The sequence below is a fragment of the Oncorhynchus kisutch genome, linkage group LG19, assembly GCF_002021735.2.
Source record: "Oncorhynchus kisutch isolate 150728-3 linkage group LG19, Okis_V2, whole genome shotgun sequence".
Taxonomy (NCBI): domain Eukaryota; kingdom Metazoa; phylum Chordata; class Actinopteri; order Salmoniformes; family Salmonidae; genus Oncorhynchus; species Oncorhynchus kisutch.
The window spans coordinates 38,627,565-38,645,963 of NC_034192.2; the positions used below are offsets into that span (position 1 = coordinate 38,627,565).

At 39.9% G+C, this 18,399-nt stretch overlaps 1 long non-coding RNA gene across 1 annotated transcript; it reads left to right on the plus strand.

Annotated features, from left to right (window-relative positions):
* The first annotated feature begins 9,910 nt into the window (after window positions 1-9,910).
* On the plus strand, window positions 9,911-17,988 carry LOC116355106 (uncharacterized). Its single transcript, XR_004204354.1, has 3 exons — window positions 9,911-10,041; window positions 10,308-10,597; window positions 17,665-17,988. It is a non-coding gene; the product is annotated as an uncharacterized LOC116355106 (long non-coding RNA).
* Window positions 17,989-18,399: the final 411 nt, after the last annotated feature.

Below are 18,399 nucleotides of genomic sequence, written 5' to 3' on the forward strand. Positions count from 1 at the left end.
TTTGGCTTGATGAATATTTTTCCCTCTTATAACGGTAGGCTATTTACATGTTTTGCAGATGTTGTCTGTTCTGGTATTGCACTACAGGATTCCTCAAACTCTGTCCTAGGTACCCCAGGGGGTGCATGTTTAGTTTTTTCCCCCTAGCACTACACAGCCGATTCATATAATCAACTAAACATCAAGTTTTGATCATTTGAATCCGCTGTAGTTTTAGGGCAAAAACCAAAACGTGCACCAATTGGGGTCCCCGGGACTGAGTTTGGGGAAACGTTGGACTAAAGGATGTTATCTGCTAAAATATATTTAATTCATGGTGTGTGTGGAGAATATTAATAGTTGTATCATGTGACCAAAACGGTTTTGCTTTGGTTGAGGGGACATGACTATGGTCAAGTGATTGCCAGGAACTTTGCATTTCTTTTCATCTTGGCGAAACACATCTACGTTTTCTACTAATTTCTTTCAGATGCCTATCACAGAGAACTGAAAGGCATATCAAAGTTATGTTTTATAAAGGAAATGGAAGGACTGTTTCCTAAATGAAAAGGATAGGAATACAAGATCTTTTACATACTCAATGAACCACTTCGCTAATGACTATAATCATCTGCACTGTATACTTAAAAAAGCACTTAGTATAGCTGGGAACTTGCTAACATGTCTCAATGTCAATAGTATAAAACTTGAGGAATCATTTCGCTTCATCCCTGAAAAGGAAACTGAATTAACATCCATCACTTTCTGTTCTCTGTAATTAGACCAATGTTTTGGAAGACATTCTGCCATTTTACTCACCATATCTCCTCTAGTAAACACATTTTCTAAGATTCGGTTGACTAACTTGAAAAGGGGGCATACCTCACATGTACTCATTTAAAAATATTCTGTAGATATATGGATAATAAGTTAACCGTCCTGACTCCCTGCTCCATTTGCAAACATCTGTGGTTCCCACATGGTGAACTTGTTATTTACAAGGGAAATTGCTTTGAACCTCAAATATTCCATCCAATCATGCTTTTAATGTCCGCCAAGAAGGACTATGTCAAGTAGGGAATATGTTGTAGACTACTCAGAGATTTTCATTTACTCTTTCTTTCTACTTTTGGGTTAGATACATACTTTGATACAGTCTGGACTAGCAAGCCATAACAGTGCAAGGTATACTGTTTCTTTATCCCCATCCAACTGGAAATAAACGTGTTTTCTTTTAACTTTTGAGACTAGTCACAAATAATTTCACATAGAACCTACTTGTTACTTTTCACACAATGGAAATCTGGCCAAAAGTAATTAGATCATTGACTCGGTACACAGATGTTTCTTCCCTGCAGTGTTTTACACACACACACACACACACACACACACACACACACACACGCAGGCCTTGAAACAGCAATTCAAGTCAAAGGGTATTTCCTTTTAAACTCTACCCTGACTGTACGCAGTGAGGTGTTGCAGCACAATTCATGTGCCCCTCACCAACAAACAAAATGATATTTAAACACCCATTTTACTGGCCAGCCCCCACGAACACTTCAACATCCCCTTTCACTTACCAGCACCCCCCCCCCCCCCCTTTTTTTGTGTGTGTGTGATATCTTCATGGGCATGATGTCAGTTTCCCATTCAGCCTTGCAACATGATTTAGTTTTCCCATCTTGAAAACCAGAAAAAGAAGGGTTTATAACTTTCCATACCTGTTGTCTACTGCTGCAAACGTACATCTTATTTGAGACAGAAGTTTAAAGATTTTCTCCCCTCCACTCTTCAACTGAACTTATTACACACACACAGGCCTCTTGTCTCATGTGGTAGGAATATCTTCTAGTGATATGCTGCTTGTAGTTTTTGGGTGTAGTCTTCAACAAAAGGTATTTTCTGTGCTTGTCTTGTAAGCGTACAATGGAGTTTTGTTTGACAGGATGCACTGCAGATAGTAGCGGTAGTCAAAATAAAGATGTTTTTCTTTGTAATCCAGTGAAAAACAGTGTGGTTGAACAGTGGAAAATATCCAGAAGTCTCCTTTTTATCCCTATGGTAAAATAAACCTTTCCTCTTCTGCAGCTAAAAGTATCTAACGAGCCATATATATTTTAACATGGTAGCATATTATGAAAAAACATTTTTTTAACGATAGTAATAGTTTCATGGTAGGAAACATTCTGCTTCCACATCTGCTGTTAGCTATACACAAACAAACAGCGGTGTAAAGTACTTAAGTAAAAATGATTTAAAGTACTAGTTAAGTCGTTTTTGTTGGGGTATCTGTACTTACTATTTATATATTTGCCAACTTTTTTACTTTTACTTCACTACATTCCTAAAGAAAAAAATGTCATTTTTACTCCATACATTTTCCCTGACACTCAAAAGTACTTGTTACATTTTGACAGGAAAATGGTCCAATTCACACACTCATCCCTACTGCCTCTGATCCGGCGGATTCACTGACCACAAATGCTTTGTTTGTAAATGATGTCTGAGTGTTGGAGTGTGCCCCTTGCTATCTGTCAAACCGTCTGGTTTGCTTAATATAAGGAATTTAAAATGATTTACACTACTGTTCAAATGTTTGGGGTCACTTAGAAAAAAAAATGTTTTTAAAAGAAAAGCACATTTTTGTCCATTGAAATAACATCAAATTGATCAACAATACAGTGTAGACATTGTTAATGTTGTAAATGACTACTGGAGCTGGAAACAGCTGATTTGTATTTTTATGGAATGTCTACATAGGGGTACAGAGGCCCATTATCAGCAATCATCACTCTTGTGTTCCAATTGCACGTTGTTTGCTAATCCAAGTTTATAATTTTAAAAGGCTAATTGATTGTTAGAAAACCCTTTTGCAATTGTTAGCACAGCTGAAAACTGCCTTTTTTAGACTAGTTGAGTAACTGAGCAAGAGGACAAGTACATTAGAAGGTCTAGTTTGAGAAACAGACGCCTCACAAGTCCTCAAATGGCAGCTTCATTAAATCGTACCTGCAAAACACCAGTCTCAACGTCAACAGTGAAGAGGCGACTCTGGGATGCTGGCTTTCTAGGCAGAGTTGCAATGAAAAGTCATATCTGACTGGCCAATAAAAAGAAAAGATTAAGATGGGCAAAAGAACACAGACACTGGACAGAGGAACTCTGTTTTGCGGGTTTGATTTAATGAAGCTGCCATTTGAGGACTTGTGAGGCATCTGTTTCTCAAACTAGACCTTCTAATGTACTTGTCCTCTTGCTCAGTTGTGCACCGGAGCCTCCCACTCCTCTTTATATTCTGGTTAGAGCCAGTTTGCGCTGTTCTGTGAAGGGAGTAGTACACAGCGTTGTACGAGATATTCAGTTTAGCTAACACAACATGCCATTGGAACACAGGAGTAATGGTTGCTGATAATGGGTCATTTACAACATTACCAATGTCTACACTATTTCTGATCAATTTGATGTTATTTTAATTGACAGAAAATGTGCCTTTCTTTGAAAAACAAGGACATTTCTAAATGACCCCAAACTTTTGAACGGTAGTGTATATTTTTACTTTTGATACTTAAGTATATTTTAGAAATTCCATTTATTTGTGATACTTAAGTATATTTAAAACCAAATACTTTTACTTTTACTCAAGTAATATTTTACTGGGTGACTTTCACTTTTACTTGAGTCATTTTCTATGATGGTATCTTTACTTTTACTCAAGTATGGCAATTGAGTTATTTTTCCACCGCTGCAAACAAACTTCTTTACAACACTCTTTTAATTCAGAAATGTATCTTTGCAACACTCAATGTTTGCATTACCGTGAACAAAGGAAATGGTGTTCTTATACAGGTCTATAGATGCACATTTTGCAAGTCATATCTGCTCCATCTCTATGGTTTTATGGGCAGAATTAACAGCAGTGTTTGTTCAGCTTTCCAATAGCTTGACAGAACACACAAACGAACTAGCTAACAACTAGCCCCCCCTCCCTCAAACTCTCCAACTGTCAGAGAGAGAAAGAGAGAGTCGGCTGCGAGTTTATTTTGATGAGCATTCCTTCTTGAACAGGCCTGACTTATGAACTTGAATCATATGCAGAACGACTTGTGAGAGACTCCCATAGAGACATGGGGCCCCACAGTTTATGAAGTCTGTTGCTTACTTAGTCAATACAATATTTCCCTCTCGAAAGGCAGCTTGGTAAATCAAATTGGGTTTAATTTTTGGAATAGATAGCCTATCAAGAATATTTGAATTTCAAAGCCATTTCATTGTGCTAAAACACTACATTGTTTCTTTGTTTTGGAAATACAGCAAATGAATGATAGTGGTTCCATCTGTGTGACTGTAGCTATTGTTGTACTTGGCCAGCAAAGTTAGTAATAGTAAAAGACTCAAATCGGTCCCTTCCCGTAGCCTATAGTGGCCCCAGCTTGATGTCACAATGAATAAATCTGCCCAATTATGTAAGACATCCTGACCACTGTGTGTATATATATATATTTAAAAAAGCTACTCTACCCTTTTCCACATCCTCTTCATTGGCCAGCGTACTGAGCTCACAGGAAGTTGCTTCCTGCCATTTGCACAAAGTCTTGGCTTCCCCCCTTGCCGATTTATTAGAGCCTTCTTTAGTGCTTCCTCTATGAGGGAGCTGAGTGTGACACCGCCGAGAGCCGGCCAAACGGGCAAGCTCCGATGCTTCTCTCTCTGTCCCCAACCCAACACTAATCCATAACCCGGCAGCTTCATTTCCTCCTCCAGGGACAGGCGAATTTGATTCTTAATTTCCAGATGTTTCTGTAGGGGGGCGGCAGGAGGGGAGTTGGAGGGGAGGACCAGACTGTCATGTAACGCCCATGTGATATGGTCCGGCCTCCTTAAATAACTGACTTGTGCAGGAGCTCCTTTCACGGCGACTCCGAGGCCGTTATAGGTGCTCTCTAATGGAAACAAGACGTTTGCATCCTGTGGAAATCAGCGAGTTAAAGCCAGGGGGAGACGAGCAGGAATCTGTTTTTTCAACCTCCCAGAGGACTTAGCGATTTAGTAGTGGTATGGCCTACTACATATCAGTTCATATATAGATTTATTTTGCATACTGTACAACCACATTTCCTTTTCTGGAAATGGATTTGGGTGTTTGTTTTAGGTTTCCTTTTATTCTATTAAAAACATGGGGGGAAAAATACTTAGGTGACTCAAGAGATCTGTCAAAACCATTGGGCTGTCATAACAGTAGAATAATGCAAAACATCTCTGGAGTGGATTGTGACAGGCCTACTATAACTGTCATAAAACTGTTATGAGAATAAATCATTGAATCATGCACTCATTAACAGGAACTCTTGGAACAGGAACTCAGCTGGTAGTAATTGTCATGGAATGTTATGACACAAGCATTGTTTTTCTAACCACAGCATATTGCGTGCATCATGTCAGAGTCAAACCGTATAGCGTGTTCCAAACATGGTGACTTAGTTGTGTCTTTTGACATTACCCTCTCATTCATTCACTAGTAAATACCCATATCCTCTATATATACAAAGTATGTGGACACCCCTTCAAATTTGTGGATTCGGCTATTTCAGCCACACCCTTTCCTGACAGGTGTATAAAATCGAGCACACAGGCATATAATCTCCATAGACAAACATTGGCAGTAGAATGGCCTCACTGAAGAGCTCAGTGCCACCTTTCCAACAAGTCAGTTCGTAAAATTACTGCCCTGCTAGAGCTGCCCTGGTCAACTGTAACTGCTGTTATTCTGATGTGGAAACGTCTAGGAGCAACAACGTCTCAGCCGCAAAGTGGTAGGCCACACAAGCTCACAGAACAGAACCTCCTCGGATGCAACACTCACTCCCGAGTTCCAAACTGCCTCTGGAAGCAACATCAGCACAAGAACTGTTTGTCGGGAGCTTCATGACATGGGTTTCCATGGCCAAGCAGCTGCACACAAGCCTAAGATCACCATGGACAATGCCAAGCATTGGCTCGAGTGGTGTAAAGCTCAACGCCATTGGACTCTGGAGGAGTGGGAATGCAGTTGGATCGCAGTGGAAATGCGTTCTCTGGCATCTGGCAGTCCGACGAACAAATCTGGGTTTGGCGGGTGCCAGGAGGACACTACTTGCCCCAATGTATAGTTACAACCTTAATTTTTGGTGGAGGAGGAATAATGGTCTGGAGACGTTTTTCATGGTTTGGGCTAGGTCCCTTAGTTCCGGTGAATGTAAATCTTGACGCTACAGCATATAATGACATTCTAGACGATTCTGTGCTAACAACTTTGTGGCAACAGTTTGGGGAAGGCCCTTTCCTATTTATGCATGACAATGCCCCCATGCACAAAGCGAGGTCCACACAGGAATGGTTTGTCAAGATTGATGTGGAAGAACTTGACTGGCCTGCACAGAGCCCTGACCTCAACCTCATCAAACACCTTTGGGATGAATTGGAACACCGACTGCGAGCCAGGTCTAAATGCCCAACATCAGTGCCCGACCTCACTAATGCCCTTGTGCCTGAATGGAAGCAAGTCCCTGCAGCAATGTTCCAACATCTAGTAGATAGCCTTCCCAGAAGAGTGGAAGCTGTTATAGCAGCGAAGGGGGGACCAATTCCATATTAATGCCTATGATTTTGGAATGAGATTTTCGACGAGCAAGTGTCCAAATTCTTTTGGTCATGTAATGTATATACTAAAGCATTCTCCTGTCTCTCATAATTCCATGGTCCCAGTGATGGGTGATTATTTTAGGAATTTGCCACCCAATATATAATGATGATGTGTCAACACAACACCTTACCTCTGACCTACATGTAGCAATAGTCTCATTCCGAGCCATAAATATATGACCCTGGTCCCAGTAAAAGTATTTTTGTATTTTCCTGGGGTCGACACAAAACATGACATAATACAGAACATTAATAGACAAGAACAGGACAGAACTACATACATTTAAAATATGACATACACTTTCACTGCTTAGTTCCCCTGACGTGAACAGAGCCGCATACAGTGAGTGTACAAAACATTAAGAACACCTTCCTAATATTGAGGTTTACTCTGCCTTTTTTTCCCTCAGAATATCCTCAATTCATCAGGGCTTGGACTCTACAAGGTGTCCAAAGTGTTCCACAGGGATGCTGGCCCATGTTGACATCAATGCTTCCCACAGTTGTATCAAGTTGGCTGGATGTCCTTTGGGTGTTGGACCATTCTTGATACACAAGGGAAACTGTTGAGCATGAAAAACCCAGCAACATTGCAGTTCTAGACACAAACTGGTGCGCCTGGCACCTTCTACCATACCCTGTTCAAAGGCACTTAAATATTTTGTATTGCCCATTCACCCTTTGAAGGGCACACACATACACAATCCATGTCTCAATTGTCCCTAGGCTTAAAAATCCTTCTTTAACCTGTCTCCTCCCCCTTCATCTAAACGTATTGAAGTGGATTTAACAGGTGACATCAATAAGGGATCATAGCTTTTACCTGGATTCACCTGGTCACTATATCTCTTGGAAAGAGCAGGTTTTTGTCATGTTTTGTCCACTCAGTGTAGGTCCTAAATTCCTATAGCTGTCATGTCTATAGGGGGCACAGGGGCATGTGCCCCATCAGATTTGTACTGGAAATCTGTTTTTGTTTCTCTGTAATACTACTAGCCATTTAGCTAGACCAGATAGGCTCCCAATCTCCCAACCTCATAACCAGCTACCAAGAAGCCATTTCAGGCTATCAATTGCTTGCATTTCTAAAGTCTACCAACCTTGTCGCGGCATGCCAACTAAGACAATTAGACAAGCTAGGTACTCTAACTTGATTGATAGCCTGAAATGGCTTATTGGTAGCTAGTTATGATGTTGGGAGATTGGGAACCTATCTGGGCTAGCTAAAGCCAACCTCATAAAACTCAATGTACGGAATAAGACACATTCCTTTAAATGTTTTACCAAAATTTTAGTAGAGATGCAATACTTGTTTAATTAAAAAAATAACTACCAGTCAGGAGGATAGAGAGATCAGAGGTATGCTTAGATTTGCAGACAAATAGACATATCTTTTATTTGACATAGAATTAAGCATAATGATTATGGCTCTATATTGCAAGAAAAATCATACGGTAAGTTCTGCCGACGAATGAGTAATTACACATGTAAAAGACGGTAATGAGTGGTGATGAGTCACTCAGCCTCTCTCTGTATGTGTACTAAGCACAACCAGAGGATCAATACAATGTTATTCCTTTGATTTGATTCATTTGGTCTCAGTGAATAATTGTCGTCATGATACAATATAATTTAATAGTTGAATGTAATTGGACTTGAGAAAACAGAGGGCATTGTCCCATAGGTCAGGAAAGGATATGCTGAGTAGTCACATGTACACAACTCATTCTCCTGGCTGGGTGGGGTCCTGACCAAAGATACATTTAGGCAGGCCTCACGTTCATTTTGAACTCAAAAGCACTCACCACATCTTTGCATATCTACAGTAGGCCTGGCGCCTATATGAGGCTGAAGTGGACATACTGTTTGTTCGTCTGGGTACATTGGTGTTCCTGAATTCAACAATGCTGCATTTAATATGGTTGCCTTTCAAAATACATAGTGGTTATTTCTATTTGAATTGTTCATATTGTTAATAAACAAAAAGTATATTCATAATCGGTGCACAATGTTTTAGACACCTGGAAAGAGATGCATCTGTTATCAGTTGCTATTAGCTGAACTTTGGATTGACCGATAAGGTTACTACAAATTTTATCAGGGATTGTGGTTTGTACAACCTGTCAAACAGGCTTTTATGTAATACAAATCCCATTCAACTCTAGTTTGTATTACTTGTGGTATAATGATCATAAATTGACAGGTTGATGTCTTTATAACATTTATCAGTAATAAAATATGTCTGTTAACCAATCAAAAATGCTGCTCATAGGTTTATCAGTAATAACTTTTGAATGCATTTTACTTACACTTATAGAATAAGGTTTAACAGGTATTGCAGACACTAAAGTCATGGGCAACATAATGCATAAATTTAGTACCTAAACAGAAGCAAGGCTGGGGTTTTGGCCATCTTATCCAGCTATTCAGTGAGAGTAACTTATAATTGTGGGCCAAATCTGAGTCTAGCATGAAAAGGAACCTTCTGTTGAAACTTGTGAACGTTTGTGTGCAAGTATTTGCTGTTTATCCCTGAGAAGATCAACACCATAAGGTCATTTCCATTGTAATAGCAAGTATAGCCAAGTCACCACTTCTAAGGGAAACATGGGAAAGAATAAATAAATACATCCTCCAGTGTCAACCTTTTGGGGGACCCAACCAAATTCACATAGAAATGTGAGTTATAGATCTGTCATTATCATTGAACGCAAGTCTAAGCAGTGGTATATCTGTTCTATATGGACTATTTAGATGTTTCCCGTCTTAAGTTTAGGTTATGCTCTTTTACTCTTGGTTTTGTACATCGGCTTCAAACAGCTGAAAATACAATATGTTTGGCTATGGGGAAAATATTTTACAGAGGTTTAGATGGTGCAATGGTTCTCTACACCATACTTTGTCACATAAACTGAAATTTGGTGAACTATTAGAATTTTAGCAACCAGGAAATGGCAGAGACATTTCTGCATAGTGCACCTTTAATGGTTTGTTACAATTTCCTCTTGGTTTTTATGGCATCCTAAGACTCTAGGGTAGTACCTCCCTGAATGGCAATGAATGATCGATCCCATTACATGTTCCAAGTAAGTAAATTACAAGTAATTACATGTTTATTACAGTTGTAGAAATAAGTTGTGGGGGGAAAACTCCAAAACGGTACGATTATTTTACACATTATTTCAAAGCATGTAGCGAATTTCATGGAACGATACTATTTGGTTGAAATAGAATAACCTGATCTGGCAGGTTGCAGGTACAGCTGGGGCAGGGGCTGGAGCACACAGCCTCGTGCATTCCTGACGTCACCAGGCATATGTTACATACTGTGAAGAGACCAGAATTGTCAGCAGTTGAGTGGAAGAAGCTGAAGCACTATAGGTATGTTATGGAAATATAGTAGACCTACTGTATTCATATATTAATGTGTATGTCACTTTAAAACGTGCTTATATTTTGTTGCTTCAAACTTCAATTAAATTTCACATAAAAGGGGAGTGTTCGGTGAAACTTGCTCTGGGATAACCACTGTTGACAGTAGTAGCGTTTACACGGTCCACATTCTCAGTCAGTGTGACATGCTTTTAGGTTGTTAGTTTCGCAGGGGCTGTACTTGTAAAACGATTTCTGTTTGTTCTTATCTCCAGCATTTCCTAGTTGCCACTGGTGTTTACTGGCAAACGGACGTCATTTGCATTGGAACTTCAAACACGGAGTGTTCTAATTTAGTGCCTAGGCTACGTTATAAAAACGACTTCTGTGGCCGAGAGCTCTTTTTGGAGGGAACATGGCTTCAAATGGGATAGAAAGTATGCAGTTAGGGGAGGATCAGATCAAAATTCTGGAGGAGAATTTCAACAGAGTCAGCAAGCATCCGGATGAGTCGACACTCATGTTAATCGCAGCTGAAAGCGGACTAACCGAGGAAGAGACAGCGGTGAGTGTTCACTGTTCAATTATGTTCTCGATGTTGTTTTAGGCCTAATGATAAGGTTACGCTCTCTAGGAACATATACCTTTTCTATGAAGGATACAATGTTGCGAGGAAAGAAACTTTGCTGAGGATGGATAGGCTGGAAACGCTCTATAATGATTGACACCACACACAATTGCCAATACTCTAAATTCAGTTAATATTGCAAATCGAAAATCAACAACAATGTCGACAATCAAATGGCTACCTTATTTATCTTGAACAGAAAAAGCAATTCAGAGAGTTTGGGAACCTATAGGCTATAATGTTGTTGCAGTGTGCTTTCCAATGAGTTGTTTCTTCTTTTTTCCGCGCACCATTGAACAAATAGGCTGCTATGTATCGAGCCAATTTTCCAGAGACAATTGGTATTTCACTGAATAGGCATAATGGGCCGCAGATGAGAGTGGTCAGCAGAATGATCGTTGTTTTGATGAGATATTATCGACCTCTATTATGCTACCGAAATATCTAGCCTTTATTTTTGTATTCAGTGGGAACAATGTAAACAGAGAATAGCGTGATACGGACAGCGCTGACTCTGCGCGCGTCCACGCCTCTTTGCGCGCCTCATTCGGATCGTATGCCATGCCAGTGCCACTGTCCCCAAAATAACACGCTGATGACATTGTTAAATAGAGCATTTACCCATCATCACAGGAATTCCAAACATTCTAATAATAAATACGAACACCAGTCGTCCTAATAATATTGGGTTACATAACAATGTTGCCAGTTGGATCAGCTTTGGATTCAGTCAAAACATAAATTGTATTAAGTCAATATTTGTTGTTTGACCTTACTCTTGATCATGTAATAACCAAGCCATTGAGTAATTCTACGGCATGACAGAAACGGATATAAAGTGTCATGGTGGGGCCTATCCTTTGTTTTGAAGTTATACAGACATCTCTATCTAATAGAATTCCTCTTATGTAGAGGATAGTTATTCTAATTCAGTATTTAAGCTGTTTTATATCCTTGTTGTAATGCACAGTGTTGTTTATTGTCCTTTTTACATAGCCTACTGTCGTTGATGGAGAAACAATATGTTCTGTTTCAGGATTCACAATACTGCCCTACCAAGCAAAAATGCAGTAACTGCTCATAGCGTGGAACTGACAAAAAGGCTTTTATTTACCTTGGTTTCACAGTAACTTTATGCAATTACTGCTAGCATAACCCACATGTTCTCCAGAACACAATACAATAGAGGCAGGATACTTGTCCACATGATTAAGTATGTATTTAATGTAGCAAAAATGATATAACAAATGTTCAACCAAATGAGCAGTTAGTGCCTTTTTGCTTGGTAAGGCAGAATACACATTTGGTGTTGTTTTGGAGGAAGATATGTGAGCTGGGTTCATTTTATAGGGAAATTGTGAGTAGGTACTGTGAGCAGATTTCGTCCCACATATTATTTGCATTAACAAATTGAGGATTATCAAGTACAGGTCATGGCAGCCTGTATGACACATGTTTCTCAAAAGGTTCTCCCTCTCTCCTCTGCAAACCGTTTTGGCATGCTCACCCCACTGCTGTTGTGACTGCATGTTTCCATTGTGAGTGCACAAAGATGGGAGATGCCCAGTCAACTTGACTGGACAAATGTGGTTCTGGGTGTACTTGGCCCTCTGACTTCATTTACAGCGGATGTTTTTAACCACCTACTGTTGGAACATGAATTGGAACATGGCGCTGGCTGTTTAATAGTCATTAAAGTACCTTAAGGGAAGGGCACACCCTGTTAGCACTCCCTCACCTGCATAAAGAGCATTTACAACATGTTTCTACCTCTTTACAAAGTGTTTTATGCCAGTGGTTCCCGTCCCAACCTTTGTTGAACCGTGGCACATCTTGATGGGACATACTATTCTGCAGCACACCTAAAATGTCCCTGTTCATTTATTAAGTGGTATAATGACCTCTATCTCATCTGGTCCATACTGCAAATATATCTATTTTCTGTAACAAATGTTTTTTTAATAGATTAAATATGGTTAATTTGAAATATTTTCCTTACTCATGATGGCTAATTTGTAGGTACCCCTTTACGAGCATCCTGCGAATCTGTGCCAGAAAGTAGTTCCAAAATAGTTATTTAGTTTTGAACGGTTTGGGCTATAGTCCAGCGGTTTTCTGCATTGTAAAGGTGTAACCACGGACACAAAGCCATGCTCCGTTTGTTTCTTCAGCAGAGGTTGTGGTATAGCTAAGCCCAAAACCATATATTAATAAATAAAAGTATCTGGCTAAACCTAATCAGACTTGCCTGTGCTAATGGTTTTCACAGACCAAATAAAATGCTACAAATGATTTTGGTCATGATGCGCGCCCAAATGAAACAAATGTATCAACAGCCTGAGTGCACTGGACTTCAAACAAAGATACAGATGTATCCATGGATGCAACTTTTACTAGGGATGGGGACGAGACGGGACGGACATGCGCCCACATTCTGAAATTGCATTTTTGTCCTCCCCAGTTTTATTATTGGAATGTGATACAGAATCTGTTACGGTGTGCTTTAGGATCATGTAGAGCGGTTGGGTAGGCTGTTTGGAGTGTTTCAATAATAAAATAAAATAATAAAATAAAATAAAATAATTATATATATATATATATATACATACATTGGGGCAAAAATGTATTTAGTCAGCCACCAATTGTGCAAGTTCTCCCACTTAAAAAGATGAGAGAGGCCTGTAATTTTCATCATAGGTACACTTCAACTATGACAGACAAAATTAGAGAAAAAAATCCAGAAAATCACATTGTAGGATTTTTTATGAATTTATTTGCAAATTATGGTGGAAAATAAGTATGGTGGAAAATTTTGAGTGACAATGATCCCAACTTGCACAATTGGTGGCTGACTAAATACTTTTTTGCCCCCCCCCCCCCCCCCCCCCCCCCACTGCTAAAACAAAAGTTGCACCCCTGGATGTAACCATGTGCCATTTAATGTATTATCTGACCGGCACAAGTGCTCCCAAGTCAAAATGCCATGTGCACTCCACAGGTCACGTTTATAAATTAGTGTCCCAAAAAATGATCAAGATTAGGAAAAGTTCTGCGGCACACCTGACGGGTTTCCACCACTTCCGAATTTGCCCTCATTCATTTTCAACAGGAGCATGCGGAGCAATGCACAGGGGATTGTGGGAAGATGTGCAGAGCGAACCCTGCTAGTGGAGAGATATAAAAAGTTTAGCTCTGGTCTACTTTATGCAACTTGCACACTGCGTTAACCAATCAGGTGAGGAGCAAATGTTTGCTTGAAAATCTTCCATTCGTGAAACATAGTTCTACCTGTCATTAGTTCCGGGCAACACCGTCAAAAAACATGGAGCTAACAGCAATTGAAGAGGGTGAAAGGATTTCCTACTCCAGCTGTCAGAAAAGGGAGTAGGTGTACTAGTTAGAAAGGACAGGTTGTCGGATAACATTATAAAAATATTCCCCCTAAAGAGGAAAACTATCAAGACAGACCGAGAGATAATAGCTATCTAATTAATAAAATGATGCCTGTTTCTTTGTGATGTCTGGGGAGCTGCGAATGCCTGTCTGCAGATGAAGAGGTCCCAGTGAATGTCCCAAGAGAGACTGCTGGCACATCCTTGTATGCCACGGGTTGTATGTGTACTTATGTTAGCAAATGTTGTATCCCAACAATACAGTTAAAAATCACACACAATGTAGGCTACAAACTCATTACAACTGGAGCAGGTCAATCCTTCTCCTGAAGGTGTGCTGGGTGTTCAGGCTTCTGTCCCAGCCCAGCTCTAACACATCTGATTCAACTTATAAAACCTAATAAGTTGACAATAATGAGTATTATTGCTGGGCTGGAATAGAAGTCTGCTCATCCAGTAGAGTAGGGAGTGGAGCAAGGTTGGCCACCTCTGGTATGTTTATTCACCCGAAATGATGCTTTAGTAATAATAGCCTACTTACTAAAATGTCTAACATTTACAAACAAGCTAGATTATTTATAATAAATATATATTTATTTTTTTCAATGTTGATTAATTGAAGTGAAGTGTTAAAAACATTATACAAGATGAACTAGGCTCGATGTTCATTCATCACAGATCACAATTCTGAAATAAAAAGGTGTGAAAGGAATCTGTCTCTAATTTGTCTCAGGATATAAGGCCATGTGAACCCATTTTGCAGCTTATCATAGTGGCATGCATCACCAATGCAGCCATAGGCCTTCAGTATGATGCCATAACTGGCCTAATGGGCATGTGCAATTAATGTGCCCCTTGTCAATGTACATATGAAGCAGAGAATAGCTAAACTCACACATCATTTGCATATCGATGAGTTAGCTATATATTCTCAATTTAAAATTATAGATGTACAGTTGAAGTCGGACATTTACATACACTTTAGCCAAATACATTTAAACTCGGTTTTTCACAATTCCTGACATGTAATCCTAGTGAAAATACCCTGTCTTAGGTCAGTTAGGATAACCACTTTATTTTAAGAATTTGAAATGTCAGAATAATAGTAGAGAGAATTATTTATTTCAGCTTTTATTTCTTTCATCACATTCCCAGTGGGAATGTTTACATACACTCAATTAGTATTTGTTAGCATTGATTTTAAATTGTTTAACTTGATCAAACGTTTCGGGTAGCCTTCCACAAGCTTCCCACAAAAAATTGAGTGAATTTTGGCCCATTTCTTCCGACAGAGCTGGTGTAACTGAGTCAGGTTTGTAGGCCTCCTTGCTCACACAAGCTTTTTCAGTTCTGCCCACAAATATCGGATTGAGGTCAGGGCTTTGTGATGGCCACTCCAATACCTTGACTTTGTTGTCCTTAAGCCATTTTGCCACAACTTTGGAAGTATGCTTGGGGTCATTGTCCATTTGGAAGACCCATTTGCAATCAAGCTTTATCTTCCGGTGTGATGTCTTGAGATGTTGCTTCAATATAACCACATAATTTTCCTGCCTCATGGTGCCCTCTATTTTGTGAAGTGCACCAGTCCCTCCTGCAGCAAAGCACCCGCACAACATGATGCTGCCACCTCCGTGCTTCACGGTTAGGATGGTGTTCTTCGGCTTGCAAGCGTCCCCTTTAACCTCCAAACATAACGATGGTTAGTATGGCCAAACAGTTTTATTTTTGTTTCATTAGACCAGAGGACATTTCTCCAAAAGTACGATCTTTGTCACCATGTGCAGCTGCAAACCGTAGTCTGGCTTTTTTATGGCGATTTTGGAGCAGTGGCTTCTTCCTTCCCCGTTTTACTGTGGATATATATACTTTTGTACCTGTTTCCTCCAGCATCTTCACAAGGTCCTTTGCTGTTGGTCTGGGTTTGATTTGCACTTTTCGTACGTTCATCTCTAGGACACAGAACCTGTGTGGTATGACGGCTGCGTGGTCCCATTGTGTTTATACTTGTGTATTATTGTTTGTTCTGATGAACGTGGTACCTTCAGGCGTTTGGAAATTGATTCCAAGGATGAACCAGACTTGTGGAGGTCTACAATTATTTTGTTGAGGGTCTTGGCTGATTTCTTTTGATATTCCCATGATGTCAAGCAAAGAGGCACTGAGTTTGAAGGTAGGCCTTGAAATACATCCACAGGTACACCTCCAATTGACTCAAATGATGTCAATTAGCCTATCAGAAGCTTCTAAAGCCATGACATAATTTTATGGAATTTTCCAAGCTGTTTAAAGGCAGTCAACTTAGTGTATGTAATCTTCTGACCCACTGGAATTGTGATACAGTGAATTCTAAGTTAAATAATCTGTCTGTAAACAATTGTTGGAAAAATTACTTGTGTAATGCACAAAGTAGATGTCCTAACCGACATGCCAAAACTATAGCTTGTTAACAAGAAATTTGTGGAGTGGTTGAAAAACGATTTTTAATGACTCCAACCTAAGTGTATGTAAACTTCCGACTTCAACTGTATATAGAGCCCTTTTGCATGGAACTTCCTTCCACCTCACATTGCTGAAATAAACAGCAAACCTTTGTTTCAAAAAAACAGATAAAGCAACATCTCGTGGCACAATGCCTCTCCCCTATTTGACCTAGATAGTTTGTGTGCATGCATTGATATGTATCAATGTATTATGTTTCATGTTTTGTGTGGACCCCAGGAAGAGTAGCTGCTGCTTTTGCTTCAGCTAATGGGGATCCTAATAAAATAACAAAATAACAAATACTGTGAGACGACTATTTTGTGTAAAAAAAGTAACAAATGATTTATGCACATCAACTATTGATATTGTTTACATTTATTTGACTCTTTATCTCAACAGATGTGTTAAATATTTGTAAATGATTCCAAATGTTCTATGTGTAATACATAGCATAATAAAGTCTGGGTGTGAGACAAGGCAAAACAGTCAAATCCAGACATTAAATGCTTTAGAAAATAAACAAAAGAACAAAATTGAAAGCTGAAAAAAAAGGTGTGTTTTAATGTCTACTGAAAGGTAGAAATGGCGTTGCCTCGAGCAGCACCACAGCTATTGTGAGATGCAAGACTATGCTCGCACACATGGCACGGGTTGTATCCACGCTGTTACAACGTGGCAGCAGCGGGACCTTCGCACTTCAACTCTCCTAGTTGTTGCGGAAATTGACCCACTATGCTGTTTACTTTGTGCGTCTACATCATATTGCTGAGTCTACCTTTAAGGTTGGGGTTGGGTTTAAAATCAGATTGTATGACTTTCTGGCTGTGCCAGCTAGTGACTACCCTGCAGATCTTTCTTCCTGTACATGAGTAATCTCAATAAATGCCAATCTGCCCTGCATAACGGAAAACACCTAGGGAAAATTGCTTAGGAATCTTAATGTCATTATGAGTTTGTTCAGTGTATAACCTACCATTACCTCTCCCAGGTCAGTTTACAGATTCTGTGACTAACGCTCCAATAATAATGCTTTTTGGAACTAATACCTGGTGGAGCAATAGCAACAATGCCGTGGTGTGACGTCACCTGTCTCTGACACCTATCTTGGGCTCTTTTTGTTTGTTCCAGAAATGGTTCAGGCTACGCAATGCACGATGGAGACAGGCGGAGGGCCTTCCAGCTCAACTGGGATCAGTGAAAGACTGAAATTGGAGTGGTGAAGGAAACCTCCCCCTCACCCCGTTGCTTCTGACTGATTTGCCACGCCCTTACTGACCAACTCCCAGGACACAGCAACCACTCATACCTTCCTTCCATCATTCTCTCTCCTTTGTATCTAAGCTATTTTCATTTAGTGAATGTGTGAAGTGTAATGCGAGTCAATGTTTTTTTGCCAATATAATTGGCATGTTTACATATAATAATAAATAAACAAACATATATTATAAATGACGCAGACTGCTTTCATGCTGCATGTTATCAGTATGAGGGGCCTCCTGAACTTAATGAGGAAGTACTGTAGGGTACAATGGCGGAAAGGTTTGGAGGGGGGGACTTTGTTGTAAGCCTTGCATCTCTCATCTCCTGTGCATCTCTCAGCAGGGAGCGGGATAACATTGGGCTTTCATGGGACTATAAAACATGTGAGGCAGCGCTCATGTTATGACACATTCAACAGGAATCAGCTGGCCCTGTAACAGAGACTTGGGGTCGATGGCTAATTTGAAGGGAAAGGCTTTACACGTAAGCTGGGATCAGAGCAACCAACTGCCAGCAGGTGATGCCACCTACCTGTCGGTTCAGTTGTCCCTGTTTCTAGGATGTCAGACATCCTTTCTAAATATCTGTCTCGGGAAAACAACA